The following is a 15,182-nucleotide window of genomic DNA, read 5'->3' as shown; positions in this document are numbered from 1 at the left end:
CAGGTACCTCGTGTTGAGAGTGCTGAAGCAGATCAATTGGCCACATCAGCGTCATCCTCAAATGAAGATCTGACTTGAATTGTGCTGATTGACGTCCTGGACGAGCCCAACATTAATCCTCCGCAGGAAGTAATGGTGATTCCAGTTATTCCTCGAGAACCATGCTGGATTGATCCATTGGAAGCCTACCTCAAGCATGGACTTCTTCCAAACCAGAAGTTCGAAGCACGGAAGCTCTGTCTCACCGCAGCTAAATATGCCATCATTAACAATCAGTTATACCGAAAGTCATTTTCAGGTCCTTACCTGAAATGTTTAAGCCCTATTGAGGCTCTTATGGTGTTGAAACAAATCCATGACGGAGATTGTGGCAACCATTCTGGGGGTAGATCCCTCGCGCATAAAGTCCTGACTCAAGGTTACTTTTGGCCGTACTTGGCCCAGAATGTAGAAGAGTATACTCGGAGGTGTGACAAATGTCAACGTCACGGTCCCATGAAGCATCAACCTGCCGAAGATTTGCATGCAATGGCAAATCCATGGCCATTCGCACAATGGGGGATTGATATGGTGGGCCCGTTACCCAAGACTGTGGAACAAAAGGAGTACGTGCTACTGGCTACAGATTATTTCACTAAATGGGTAGGAGCCGAGGCCTACTCAAGTGTGACCCATGAGCAGGTAAAAACTTTCCTTTGGAACAACATCATTTGTCGGTTTGGGGTCCCAAAAGTCATTATGATGGACAATGGTAAGAACCTCGACAATAGAAGTACAAGAAAATTCTTTGCTGAGCATGGAATTATACAAAAGTTAGCTGCAGTTAGTCATCCACAAGGGAATGGACAGGCTGAAATAACTAATCGGACCATTTTCAGTTGTTTAAAGAAAAAATTGGAGAAACTCAAAACGAAATGGTACGAGAATCTCCCTCAGGTGCTTTGGGCGTACCGAACCACACCACGGCGGCCTACGGGGGAGAGTCCCTTTGCCATGGCTTATGGATCCGAAGCAGTGATTCCAACCGAAGCGGCGATTCCAACCCTTCGGACATCCTTGTTGCTTGAAGGAAACAATAGTCGGCAGCTCGAACATAGTCTCGACCTTCTCGATAAAAAAAGGGATGCTGCAACAATTAGGCTTGCTTCATATCAGCAGTAGCTGCGCAACAATTTTAACAAACGTGTCAGATTCCGGAGCTTTACGGTAGGCGATTAGGTTCTGAAGCAAGAGACAGCTCATGTAAAGAAACTGGAACCTAATTGGACCGGACCCTACAGGATTACCGAAGTAGTGGGGAAGGGAGCATATCGTTTGGCTGAAGTTGACGGACGTCCCATTGCGCGTCCTTGGAATGCAATACACCTTAAACGGTATTTCCATTAGTTAAGTTTATCAATTTTATTAAGAATTCTTCACAAATAAGGCTGCGTAAGCCCACAGTCAGCCATGCTTTACTTTATTTTGCTTCTATTTGTTTCTTTCCATAAAAATGGGGGCCATACCATCATTCTATGATTATGCAATTTTGCGTCGCAATATGCATTAGCAATTTTTATGCAAAGAAAAAAATTTGAAATTTTTAAATTTTATGCAAAGAAATTTTCATACTACACTATGATTATGCAATTTTATGCTTTTATGCAAAGTAATGTTGGAAGCAAGTTATTAAAAAGCATGCGTTTTAACCTATAGTTAAAACTCTTTGTCCCACATCGGATAAAAATAGAAAGGAAATGTGGTTAATATATGCATAGTCCATGACGTATGGTTGCCAAGAAGGGAGTATCAATGGAGGAAAGTCTCCAAAGTAAACAAATAGGAAACTTCGCAGCCATTGGTACTCGCTTTCTTGGCCTCCTATCATTTTTGAATCCTCGGCAAGTTGTTTAAAAAAAAAAAGAAAAAAAAAACGATGAGAGAAGAATATATGTATGAAAACCTTCTTCAGGCTCAGCGCCGGGGAGTAATTTATTCGCCTCGGACCCTAAGTGTTCGGCTCGGCAAAATCTCGCCTCGGACCCTAAGTGTCCGGCTCGGCAAAACCTCCTTCAGGCTCAGCGCCGGGGAGTAATTCATTAGCCTCGGACCCTAAGTGTCCGGCTCGGCAAAATCTCGCCTCAGACCCTAAGTGTCCGGCTCGGCAAAACCTCCTTCAGGCTCAGCACCGGGGAGTAATTCATTCGCCTCGGACCCTAAGTGTCCGGCTCGGCAAAATCTCACCTCGGACCCTAAGTGTCCTGCTCGGCAAAATCTCGCCTCAGACCCTAAGTGTCCGGCTCGGCAAAAATCTCGCCTCGGACCCTAAGTGTCCGGCTCGGCAAAAACCTCGCCTTGGACACTGAGTGTCCGGCTTGGAAAACCTCTTATTTATTTTGCTTCGGACTAAAACAAATAAGGAACCTTCAGGTAAAGTACCTTCCTTTTAAAAAAAAAAATCTCTCTCAACAGAGTGAGTGCAATATCAGAAGCATACTCAATCGAAGCAGAATAAAAGAACACAGCTTAAGAAACAAGGGTATATCATTCATTCTCAAAATTGTTTCAGTACAAGGGAAAGGGAAAAAAAAAAATATTTGCTTGATCCTACTTCCTCTTCGGATCAAACGGGGCAGATTCGAAAGCATCTACTACAGCTGGACTTGCAGGTGGAGGAATTGAAGGACCAGGAGTTACAGGAGTTGATGAGCTTGGAGGATCTTCCGGGTGAGCCTTCACCATTTCAGCAAAAAGCACCTCAGCCTCCTGAGCCTTCGGACCCTCTGTATAAGGGAAGGATACCCCCATGTTCACATCAAAGGCATCAGGATCCATCGATTTGGGGCCTGAGCCTTGATTGAAGCCAGACCGGTAAGCTTTTGCACTTGACAAGCACACCAGACTGGAGTAACGACCTTGCATCTGCCTCCCGGCAACGATGCAGGTGCTAAGGGCATCATTTAAGCGCTGGATTTCAGCCTCCAGTGACTCAACTTTGGCATCAGAAGCAGCCAGACGCTTCTTGTAAACATCCCAAGCCTCATATGCAATTTGTGCATTGGCAATGGCATGGGATGCCTTCTTCTCAGAATTACTGAGGTCTTTCTCCAACTTCTTAAGAGAAAGCGACTGAGCCTCAGCAGTAGCACAGAGGGCCATAGTATGATACAAGCCCTGCGTCATGAGATAATAACAATGTAAGAAAGTTTGTAAGACAATTATGACAATGGAAATGAAAGAAGGAGCAAACCTCTATGGCTCGAACAGGGGCAGATGGGAGTAGCTGTTCCAACCCCATTCTGTCGATAATTTCTTCATCCTTGGGGAGCCACATTCCTCGAGCGACGTCCAGTGCTGCAGATGGGTCAGTGATCATAGAATCACCAACATAGAGGATGGACTTGTCAGCCCTCGAGAAGGAATGAGTCCAAGGTGCCCCAGCCTCGGCAAGGACGTAGGCGCTGACCTCATCCTCAAGGTTAATCTCCTCGGTTTTTTTCCCTTTGCCTTTTGGGTTGGAAGCACCCTTGGGTTTCGCGGTTGAAGAGGGGTTCAGCCTTGCCTTTTTGTTCAAAGGGACTTCATCAATCTCCTTCTCCTGCTCATTTGTAAGCAATATAGTCAGCAAAACATTCTCTGCGGCTTTCCTTTTCAAGGCTTCAGCCCTCTGTTTTTCTTCCTCAGTCATGGGAAAGTTGTCAAATGATGGAAGTGAGAGGTCCATGAGATCAGCGGTTACAGCTCTGGAAGCAACTGTTTTAAGACTCGCAGAAGTAAGTAAGCTCTTGACCGAGAGAGGGTCGCTCCAAACCTGCCTTTCCAGGAAGGAAAGCCTCTTCTCGGCAGCCGAAGAAGGAAATGTCGCTGAAAAAACACCAAGAAACTCGTAAATATATCGAAAGAATAAGACTCGACATGGGAAATAGCCAGAACAATCTTTATAAAGAAAGGGGGGATGTTCTATACCTAACTTCCCGAACTTGCGAGGGATTGGGAGTTTGCTCGATTGGGGCACGGCCCATCTCCCTTTAACAATTATCATCCTCTCTTTCCACTTCTTCTCAGAAGTAGTGAGGTCTGTATATATCCTTTGGTGCAGGGGGGAAGTGAAAAAGAAACATCAAGGTTCGGTTCCATGCTTAGAAATAGAATAAGTAATCAGCAAGTCAGCCAGAGTCAGGTCAAGACTCTCCTACCACCGGAGAATGAGGAGTGCCGATATTACTCGAAGGAAGTTAGGGTTTACTTGCAGGGGTGCAATCCCCAATTTGTTGAAGACTAAGTGATAGAAAGGATGAAGGGGGAACTTAAGAGCGTTGAGGTGCCCAACAGAGAGGAGCAACTCGTCTTCTCCGACGCCCTTGCCGGTGCAAAAATCAGCGCCTTTGGGGTATTCTGCAATTTTTACCCCTTCGGGAATCTCGAATTCTTCCATTACGGATTCAATGGAGAACGGGATGCGACGAATAGATAAAATTGCGTTTCTTTCTTCCTTAGTGAGGATATTATCCGACCCAGAGGTGGATGTTTCAGCCTGGATCGGGGAAGCACCTGGCTGATTAGCCGAGTCATTTACAGGTTTAGGGAAGTTCGAAACCCTAGGTGGGGGAACCCTAATGAGATTAGGGGAAGACAAGGGAGTGGACTCAGAATTTACGATCTCTATACATTTAGGAGTAGTCAAAGTACTCATAATGCAAGATCGAAGAGAAAAATATGAAGAACTAACCTGATAAGACGACGGAATGAAGAATGCAAGAAACGTAGTGAGAGCAAAAGTAACCCTTATGGAATCTCTTAAGGCAGAATGGCAATGGGCAATCTTTGAACCGTCTTTTTGTAAAATAGACAACCGTGCAACTTCAATTCCTTTTTTAATAGGAGCCGCAATCCAATTAAAGAAGGAATTGGGGGCAAAGTGTGGAGGGAAAAATCTCCCTCCAATGAGAACTGTACATGTCATCGCAATGTAAATACCCATCACAAATGTCAGAGGCCCATCCTGCTCAAAGCCCAGTCCAAGCTCGTTGACAGCCCAAAGTCATAAGACACAAACCTAAGGTCGCAGATAATTGATCTCTGTAGCATTGCTTAAGCCCGAAACAAGAGATCCAACCCGTTAGCAATGTCACATGGATCAGGTTACTTATAGCTCAAATCCATTGTAAGGAAATTAGTCCTATTAGAAGAAGGATACAGCAAAGAAAGAAACTACTACACAAGAAAAATTATACAAAGGAATGAGCTCTATTTGTAAAGAATTTCTGTAAGGAAAGAATTGGAGGACAAGCAATGCGAGTCCTACCATAATTCAACCAATCTTTTGTGTATAAATAGAGGCTCAGACCTCCAATAAAAGGATCGAGCAATTCTACGCTTCTTGAGATACTGTTCTTGTTTATTTTTATTGTTTATTGAGTGAGTTGTTTCATTTCTCCTAATCATTATCGGTTGGGCAAAATTTTGCACCTACAGCTGGGCAACCTTGCCCTTCCCCCGCACGGATTTTTTCCCCTTCCAAATCCCTTATACGATTACTCAAAATCAGTTAAAACAGTTCAGAGCAGGTAACTACCTCAGCGGTGCAACTTGTCATTCCTAACCGAACTCCTTGAGGAAAAATAAATAAATAAATAAAATCCCTTAAAAAATCTATCTCACATGCCATTTATCATTTACATTTTAAACATTGTGCCAAATAAAAGAAAAGACATAAGAAAACCTTTTCTTTTTTTTCATTGTGACAGCATTTCTAACAACATATAATTTAATTTTGATCCAAAACATGTCGATTAGAGTTTTGTTAATTTTTATCCAAAAACATGTTGACTCAGATCCAACCATCCTAGCACAACCTTTCTATCCAAAAGTCTCTTCCTATGTATGTCAAATGCAACTTAAACATGTATTGGATGAGTGTTTATATATATATATATATTTGTATACATTTGTTTAAACATGTTGATATATTTTTATCCCATATGTATAAAAATTGCTATGCATAGTTTTGGATGAGTGATTTAATCAACTGTGTATAAATGTGACACCCTCTTTAAGGATTTAATTTTATGTCAAGCTAGGATTTTGTTATTCTTGTTAGGATGGAGGGACAAACCTAGGATATTATATGTGGGGGGCGATAATGAATTTTAAAATAATTTTATGGGGGGCAATAGTAATATTTTAAGGGTATATAATTGAAGAAAACAAATTATTAAGAGTCTGTGACGTTTCCTAATTTTTCATTTTTCTGGTATTTTTTAATTTTTTGAATTATTTTATTTTTGCACCTCATTTTGTGTGCCTCGCATTGAATAGGTTGCCATAAGGGTTCCGAGAGTAAATTGGAGCATTTCAATGAGTTTGGAATTCTTAGAAATGCATTTTTAGTCATTTCACCATTAAAAAGTCTGTCTGAAGAGGACAAAGCTCGAGCAAAGAATCTTCTGCTTGAGCTTTTTGACTCGTGCTCGAGTTTTTTGGGAAAGGCTCAAGCAGGAATTCCATACTTAGCGAAATTTCTTCAACTATTTTTCAAAGCATCTTTTTCATCAACACTTAGAATATTTTTGGATTTTTTTTCATGGTGCTCGATCACCTTAGCTGGAGAGCTTGAGCAGAGAAGCTTCTGCTCGAGCTTTTTGGATTATGCTCGAGCTGTGGCAATTGGAATTTTTGAAGCATCTTTTATCTTCCCAGGGGAGTTTATGCTCGAGCCCTTTGGAAAAAGGCTCGAGCACCTTGGACTTCTGCTCGAGAAGAGAAATCTATGCTCAAGCTTTTCTGCCTTAGTGTTTTTTCTTGTTTCATTCCACTTTGTGCTCGAGTTAAGAAACTTGTGCTTAAGCTTCTGCACTTGAACTTTTCTAGAATCACCTTTTGGATTCCAAACATGTTTCAGATGATTGGGGACAACTCCATAAGCCTCGGTAACAATTTTTAAGTCTCCAAAATCACGATTTTAGCTTTTTCTTTGGGAAAGCATCTACAAAAGTAAATAAACTAAAATCAATTTAAAACTGGATAAAAGTATCACTTACGATCTTAATATACGCACGTTTAGGGGCTTGAATATGTAATATTCAGCACTCATCAAGGCGTACTTTTTTTGGGGCATTGCTCTTGAATACTCGCTTATGAGTGCATAAATCTTTGAGAAATTTCACATATGGAGGGATTTGCTTGATGGCATCAAGAAGATGAAGATTAATTTTTACTTGCTTGAATACTTCCATCATGTCATGAATTGTCTCTATGCTTCCCAAAGGAGGTCGGTTCCTTGCTACGTTGAGGAAATGGAGCTTTTGGCCCATATGATGTCTCAAGACTCGAAATGGATGAAGAAGGTACATCGAATCTCACTTGTTTTTCATTTAAAACTTTTAGATCTTATGGATGATTTGGATTATTGGACTTATGGTTTGGATTTTAGGAATAGTTCAACATATCATCATCTTTTTCTTTCACTTTGTTGTCCACTACCTTTCTACTTCGAAATATGGTCATGGCTTAGACTTGCTCATGGTGTGATCCACTAGGTGGGACATCACCAATCATGTATTATCCATTGGGGTTTGCCATGGGTTAACTTTGTTGGGATTTATATGCCCTGGTATAGCTAATTCCCATTTGGATTATAGTGACATAAGTTCTTGACGTTTCTGAAATATTTATGCTTTATACAATTAGTGAATTCAATGTATTATGTTTCGATTCATTATAGAATTGATAATGTCCACTTGATTATAAGAGATATTTATATATATATGTGATGGCGATCAATACATGAATATAAATAGTAATCATAAATTATTCATAGTCGGTAATTATGGATGAACTTATAATTAATTAAGACTTAAACTGGATCCGCGTTAGGTTGAGATATATTACGAGAACCGTCATATGCAATTACTCCCTATCACCGTCATGGCATTTGACTCTTAAGTATGAGAAAAGTATAAACTTTTTTATTAATTAATAATTACTTTGATTTGTTCGGTGGATACTTCAGGATCCTTAGACCGAAACTTTAGATAGTTATGTAATTAATAGTTAGAGGGTTATATTTTCAATATTTGCATCATTACTACTTGTATTTATTTTGTATTGATTATGGTTTATCACAAAGTAAATTCGAAGGTTTTCGTGTGTTTTTAGACAAAATGATTTATTACATATTTATTTATTTAAATTATTATTTTTGTCAAACAAATGTTTTGTTGTGATCAAGTCAGAAATAATCAAAGGTACTAAAATAAATATATTAATTAAGTAGTCGGATTGATGGTTTTATTTATCCAAGAACTAATTATGCATAGAGGGGTCAAAGTGCAACATTGACTTAGAGGTTATTTATTATTTAATTGGAATTCAATTAATTTCTTTTAGTGGAGTATAAATTAATTTATGAATTAATTGAATTGGGTCCATGGACCGGGCCAATTATTAATTCATTGTAGCCAATAAAATAATAAGCCCTAAGGATTCTCACTTATAGCTCAACTTGATATTGGAATCCTATTAGATTTGAGACATGTGCATTAGAGATTAAGAAAGATTTATTGTTTCCTTTTTTTTATCTTTATGTTGCCTATAAATATACATGGTCTATGTATATTTTAAAGGTGATTTTTTAGGAGGAAAGAAAAGGAATATATTTTTTCTCACTCTAAATTTTAGGGTTTGCTTTCTCATCTAATGGAGGCTCCCACAAGCTTAATTTTCCAAGGTCATTCATGGAGGCTTATGAGTGATTTCTAAAGGCAAAACATACCAAGAAGATGGAGATCCAAGGAGAATGCATCTTGCTAAGGGATATATAATAAGTGAAAACATTCACTTTAGAGGAAAGATTTAAAGGTTTACTCAGATCTTTAATGTAAGTATTCAATCCATTAATTGAATGATACATCATATTTTATTTTTGCATAAAACTTGTCTCTATATGATGAATCAAGATCTATGAATCAAAATCCCTCAAAAAGTTTTTAAAACTTGCACGTTTCCCATCAAACTTGACAATTTACCCTTCTATCTTTGATTTAGAGTGTTGGTTATTTGTCCCACTTGGGATTCTAGCTTAGCAATGGTTTGAGAGTGGGTATGCAATAATTGAGTGTTAGACTCAAGGTTGTTTAATGCGATCAACACTTTGTCCTCAAATGCGGAATTCCGAGGAAGAGGAGCAGTAGCAAAATGACTTTGAAATTAGTGGGGCGGACCTGGATGGTAGCTTGAAGAAAAAGCATGATTGAAAGGTCGACTATTGGATTAAAAATTTGATTAAGCAGGGGATTAACCTTGTGGTCCACGATGTGGAGCTGAATTTTGTGTTACTTGTTGTGGTTGCCACAAGAAGTTCAGATGATCCCTCCATCCCGAGTTATAAGTATTAGAATATAGATTATACCTCGGTCTAGAGAATGTTGCATTAACTTGCTCTTGAGGATTTTCAGAGAATTGTCCCGTTGTGGTTCAATCTCCTAGATAAGAAGGACTCGAGCAAAATGCACACACTTCATGCGATGCATTGGAATGAGGAGGAGGAGAACGAAGATGAGCTGCCACAAGTTGATAAACCTTATGAGTTATGGTATCGACTTGAGAGGATTCTTCCCTCATACTTTGGGGTTGACAAGGATTGGTACCCTTATTAGCTCTACGGTAACCACGTTGCGTAGAATTCTTGCTTATGTTCTCAAGTAGAATCCAAGCTTCATCTTCATTTTTGGACATGAAAACGCCATCACAAGCTGAATCAACCAATTGTCTATATGACTCGGTCAAGCCATCATAGAAACCTTGGACCAATTGCCATTTTTTAATTTGATGGTGTGGACATTTTCGTAGGAGTTCTTGCAATCTTTCCCATGTTTCAAAAAATTGTTCCCCATCTATTCGGGAGAAGCCAAGAATTGAGCGGCGCATTTGGTTAGTTTTTCCAATAGGGTAATACTTCTTGAGAAATTCATGTTGCATTTGGTCCCAAATCTCAATCCTTCCTAAACTTCACTTTTGTCCTTATCAAACCATCTAATTGACACTTTTATCATGAATATAAGTAGGGGTGCAAGTCATGTTGTTAGATCATATTGATCATATTCATGTTGTATCAACCTAATAGTATTTTGTCAAATAGGCCAATTCAAACACGGTCCATTTAACAATCGTGCCATGAACCCTTCACATGAACTAGAGATACAATTCAGGCGAAGTGGAAGTACAGACCGACCTAATATATAAAATGTTCAACCCTAACCCAACCTTTAACACTAACTACCTAACTCGAGTCCAACTTTCTTTTCTTTTTTTTTTTTTAAAAAAAAAAAAAAAAAAAAAAAAAAAAAAAAATCTCGAGTTTGCAATTCAGGCTAAGATTTTGAGTTAGAAATTCGGGTTAATTTGGATTACCAATACGATAAATCTCCATACTGAAAATTTAATGTGATCTTGAATTAGTTTCAGATAAATTACTTCAAACCTCAAAAGTTTTTAAAAATTTATTACAATTATTTAATAAATTATAAACAAATTCTTGGGAAATTAATTCTTCAAAGTGTTTAACATACAATAAATTAAGATTTAAATAAAGAAAGTTGAAAAGAAAAAGAGATAATTATTTGAATATTATATAATATATTTAAAATATTATATTAAAAAGTATTAGAGTTCGGGGTTCGGGTTGGGCTTGGCTTGCTATCACCTCAACCCAAGCTCAGCCCTAACTAAGCCCGGGTTAAGAATTTTTTAGCCTATACCCAACCCTGATTGTCTAAAACCCCAAAATGTTGACTCAAGTGTGTAAGTTAGTTGGCTCTAGTAACTCATGAAATATCATGAAGCATCGGCTATAAGGTTCGACTCCTCTCGAGTGCAAACAATTCCTTGGGGAAGGAAGTGCGAGTATCAACTAAAAAATAAATAAATAAATAAAATAAAATTGTTGCCCAAGTCTGTGAAAAATTGGTTGGGCTTGGGTTAGCCAACCCAAGTTGCACTCCTAACACGAACACGGCTCGTTCAGTAAACAAGTAATACGACACGACTTCTGTAACTCGTTTAATAAATAAGTTGTATAACTGACAGTTTAGCAACACTACACAGCCCGTTAAATACCTGTGTTACCTGTGTATAATAAAATGGGTCATGTGACACAGTTATTAACTTAAATCGCAAATATAATGAAGAAAAAAAAAATGACAGAGAGGATGACAAAATTCAGGGAAAGGGAGATAATTAGGCAAACATAATATTCATATTAGATTATATTGAAAAACCAAAAATGTCCATAGTAATTGAATTAAAACAAGTTCCACGATTAATTAAATGAGTTTCATCAAATTAATCAGGTTCGGATCCAAAATTAATTGAGCTGTTGATAGACTATGACTAGAGCACAATTAAAGTCAACCCAAACACGCTATTTTGGTGTCATGCGGAATTCTGTCACCCCTAACCTTGGGTAGGTCATCTATTGTTTGATTGCCCAGTTGCAGTATGGTAAGCCCATCACATGCTGATTTTAATGCTTCCGAATGTTTATTTGTTTTCTTTTTCCAAATTTCCAATCTAGTCCAAATTATTTTGCTCCAACAAACACTACCTCTGGCTATGTTCATTCATTTGACTATTCAAAGATCTTTTTAAAAAAAAAAAATCTGACCTTCACCTTACAATCAACCCCATGAACATTCAAAGGCTGATAATAATCTCTGGAAAAAAACCATGAATATCCACGTCGACCATAACCCTAACAATTTGCCATCTTAAAAATAATAACAATAATAAATAAATTATAATAACAATATAACAACAATAAAAGACAAAATAAAGATCAACTAAAATACTCCGAAGTGAACAGTCAAAACCTGGAGATTCCAAAGCAAAGCAGAGATCAACAAAACTTTTAAATAAACACATTTACCTATTCCACAAATGTAAGTACTCAATCACAACAACTATTCCACAAGCACTTCAGAAAAACATCAAATTTCACAAGAGAGACAATTTCATGTAGCACAGACAGATTTAGCAGTCTTTGAAAGAAAATTAATGCTAATTAAACTACATTTTCTGCTTAATTGATATCACCATTCTGCTCCATAATAACAGAGCATCCAAATAGAACCTTAACAGCTACTTTGCTACAAAAATAAAAAAATAAAAATGTTTTAAGCATAGTTGAGGTGGTTAGTAAAACGAGACACACACACACATTGTGTTGTAGGGGTCCAATGAGTTATCTGACATGAATAGCTCAGGCATTGCAGAGATCTATCTGTTTTAGCTAGCAGGTACACCAGCATAGTTTAATCGACATTTTTCACCTTAAGTAAGCGAACCAAACTTGAAGAAAGCTTGTTTGACTCATTAAACTCAAGAACGTCGTGATAAACATATAATTGAGAGCAGACTCGTTAAAAACCGGTCAATATGGCTCATTTATTGAGCTCAAATTTGAACTTGACATTGGCTAGCAAGCGAAACAAGCCATCCTTAACCTTGACTAGCATTGCCAAAAGAAAAACTAGCTATGATTTCCTACAAAATATCACCAACTAGTGACTTCTAATGTTAGGCATGACATCCAGCAAGTCGAACTAAAGAAGCAGCTCTTGACAACTTAATTTATGTAAGCAAAGCAGAGATCAACAAGTGACTCGTGCCCCAAAATAAAATTTTGAAGATAAAAAGGCATCAAAAGTTGAGCAATAATAAATAACAAACACTTTCAACATAAATCTTACCCCAAAAAAAAAAAAAAAAAAAAAAAAAAAAACCTTTCTGCGTAACATCTAAAGCCATATCAAAGCCCAAATGCTCCAGGATTTCAAAAGCATCTTGAGTGAACTTATATATTGCCCAAAGAAAGTTTTTAACTACATCAACATACAATTTATGTACCGTAGGCAAAGTAAAAGTAACAAAAAACTGGGAAAGTGTTCACTATGCTACTTCTACTCTTTCAACATTTCTCCACCTTCTCTGGCTTCCTCATTTTGATTTTCCACCATGATCACAGCCCTGAAAAAACATTCCATGCACATCAGGCGCAAAAAGATATAAAGATTAACAATAGTTGTAACTCCCCAAAAATTATCTAAGCTTATGCAACCAACTAGGGCAGTGATGGCACAGATTACTTAAATGCTAGGTTGAGCTTTTACATTCACATATAGCTATAAGAGAACTTAGTAATAGCAATAGATAAAAGTAAGTGACATCATGCATCTTGACAGGGAAGGGTTTAACTTGGAAGTACTTGTTCTAGTCCAACTTCGCATCCGATTTTTATGCCACAATCTTGGATGCTATAGAATCTGGTAAACATAAAAAAAATTTAAAACTTTGATTTTGTTTAAATCGTATTTTCTGAAATACGCAATCACTAAATTGAATTGGTGTTTATGTGTTTATGAAATAAAAATAAGTTTAAGGTGTTTCTCTTGTTCAGTATTATTATAAACAAAATCGTATTTTATGTAATGCGAATTCACTAAATTGAATTAGTGTTTATGTTTTTATGAAATAAAAATAAGTTTAAAGTGCTTCTTTTGTTCAGTACTATTATGAACTATTTTAGCATATAGTAATCTTCTTATTTCAAATAAATAGGACCTTTAAGCTGTTTGTTCAGTATTATTATAATACTATTTTAGCATATAGTATTATATGAACTAGCAAGCAAAGCAAGATAACCTTAACATTGACTATCATTATCCGAGCCAAAAGGAAATCTAGCTATGATTTTCTACAAAATATCACCAACTAGTTACTTCTAAATGCTTGGCACGCATCCAGCAACTCGACCTACCGAAGGTACTTTTGACAACTTACCTCATATGATATAATGTGGACTAAAAATACAATGGCATCAAATAACCAATATTTTCAGTATAAACCTTGCCAAAAAAACAAAAAAAATATATATATACTTTCAGCATAACATCTAAAGCCATATCAAGTTCAAATGCTCTAAGAGTTCACAAGCATCATGAGTGAGTCACCAATTTCCCAAAGAAGGTTTTTAACTACATCAGTACACAATTTCTTTACTACCAAGTAAAAGTAAGAAAAACAGGGAAAGGGTTCACTATGCCACTTCTACTCTTTCAATAGTTCACCTTCTCTTGCTTCCTCAATTTGATTTTCCACCCTGATCACAGCCCTGAAAGAACATTCAATGCACATTAGGCACAAAAAGATATCAAGACCAACAAAAATTGTAACTCCTCAAAGATGAATATGAAATAGTAATTGGCAAAGAAAAAAATAAGTTTATGCTACCTACTAGGGCAATGATGACATAAAGGTTACCTTTTTTTTTTTTTTTTTTTTTGATAAGTAAATGACATAAAGGTTACTTAAATGCTACGTTGAGCTTTTACATTCACATGTAGCAATAACAGAACTTAGCAATAGCAGTACAAATATAAGATGTAAAAGAAAGTAAAATCATCCATCTTGCCTCTTCTTTCCTTTGTTCTTTGGTTTTGTTCTTCTTCTTTTTGATAAGTATAAGCAATTGATTGCAAATTTTTTGGAATACAAGAGGGGGGCTGTGGAGGGAAAAAAACTCCCTCCAATAAAAAGCGCACACGTCACCACTACCCATGTCTACATTCCAAGGACATATAAGGCCCATCGTGCTCAAGCCCAAGTTGAGGGTATTTACAGCCCAAGACCATTGTTATTTGTCCTCCAACTTCCATCAAGGCCGAATCAAGAAGTCATCAGCCCAGCTTATGAGTATTTAACATCCTGCCTGTTACTCAAGCCCAGCCGAATCAAAATATATTCAGCCCAAGAATGCACAAGTCCTACCATTTGAAGGATTTACTGTAGAAGGAAAATTCTGATAGGAAGTTCTGTACGAGGCAAGTTCTATGTATGGAAAATTCGACAATGGAAAAAACTCTATTAGAAAAGAATGGTTATATAGAAAGAATTGGAGGGCAAGCAAGGCGAGTCCTACCATAATTTTGCAATCTTTTGTGTATAAATAGAGGCTAAGGCCTCCAATAAAGGATCAAGCAATTCCACGCTTCTCTATACACTGTTCTTATTTATTTTTATTGTTTCTGAGTGAGTTGTTTTATTTTTCTCAATCATTATTGGTTGAGCGAAATTTTGCACCTACACTTTGGCGCCGTCTGTGGGAACCGTATAAAAATATACTCCCACTTGTTCTTCAAATTAAATCC

Source organism: Cornus florida, unplaced genomic scaffold (genome assembly GCF_030987335.1).
Source record: "Cornus florida cultivar Cherokee Brave unplaced genomic scaffold, ASM3098733v1 CherokeeBrave_3.0.0_Hap2_Chr01, whole genome shotgun sequence".
Lineage (NCBI taxonomy): Eukaryota > Viridiplantae > Streptophyta > Magnoliopsida > Cornales > Cornaceae > Cornus > Cornus florida.
Note: the sequence above shows the minus strand (reverse complement) of the source record.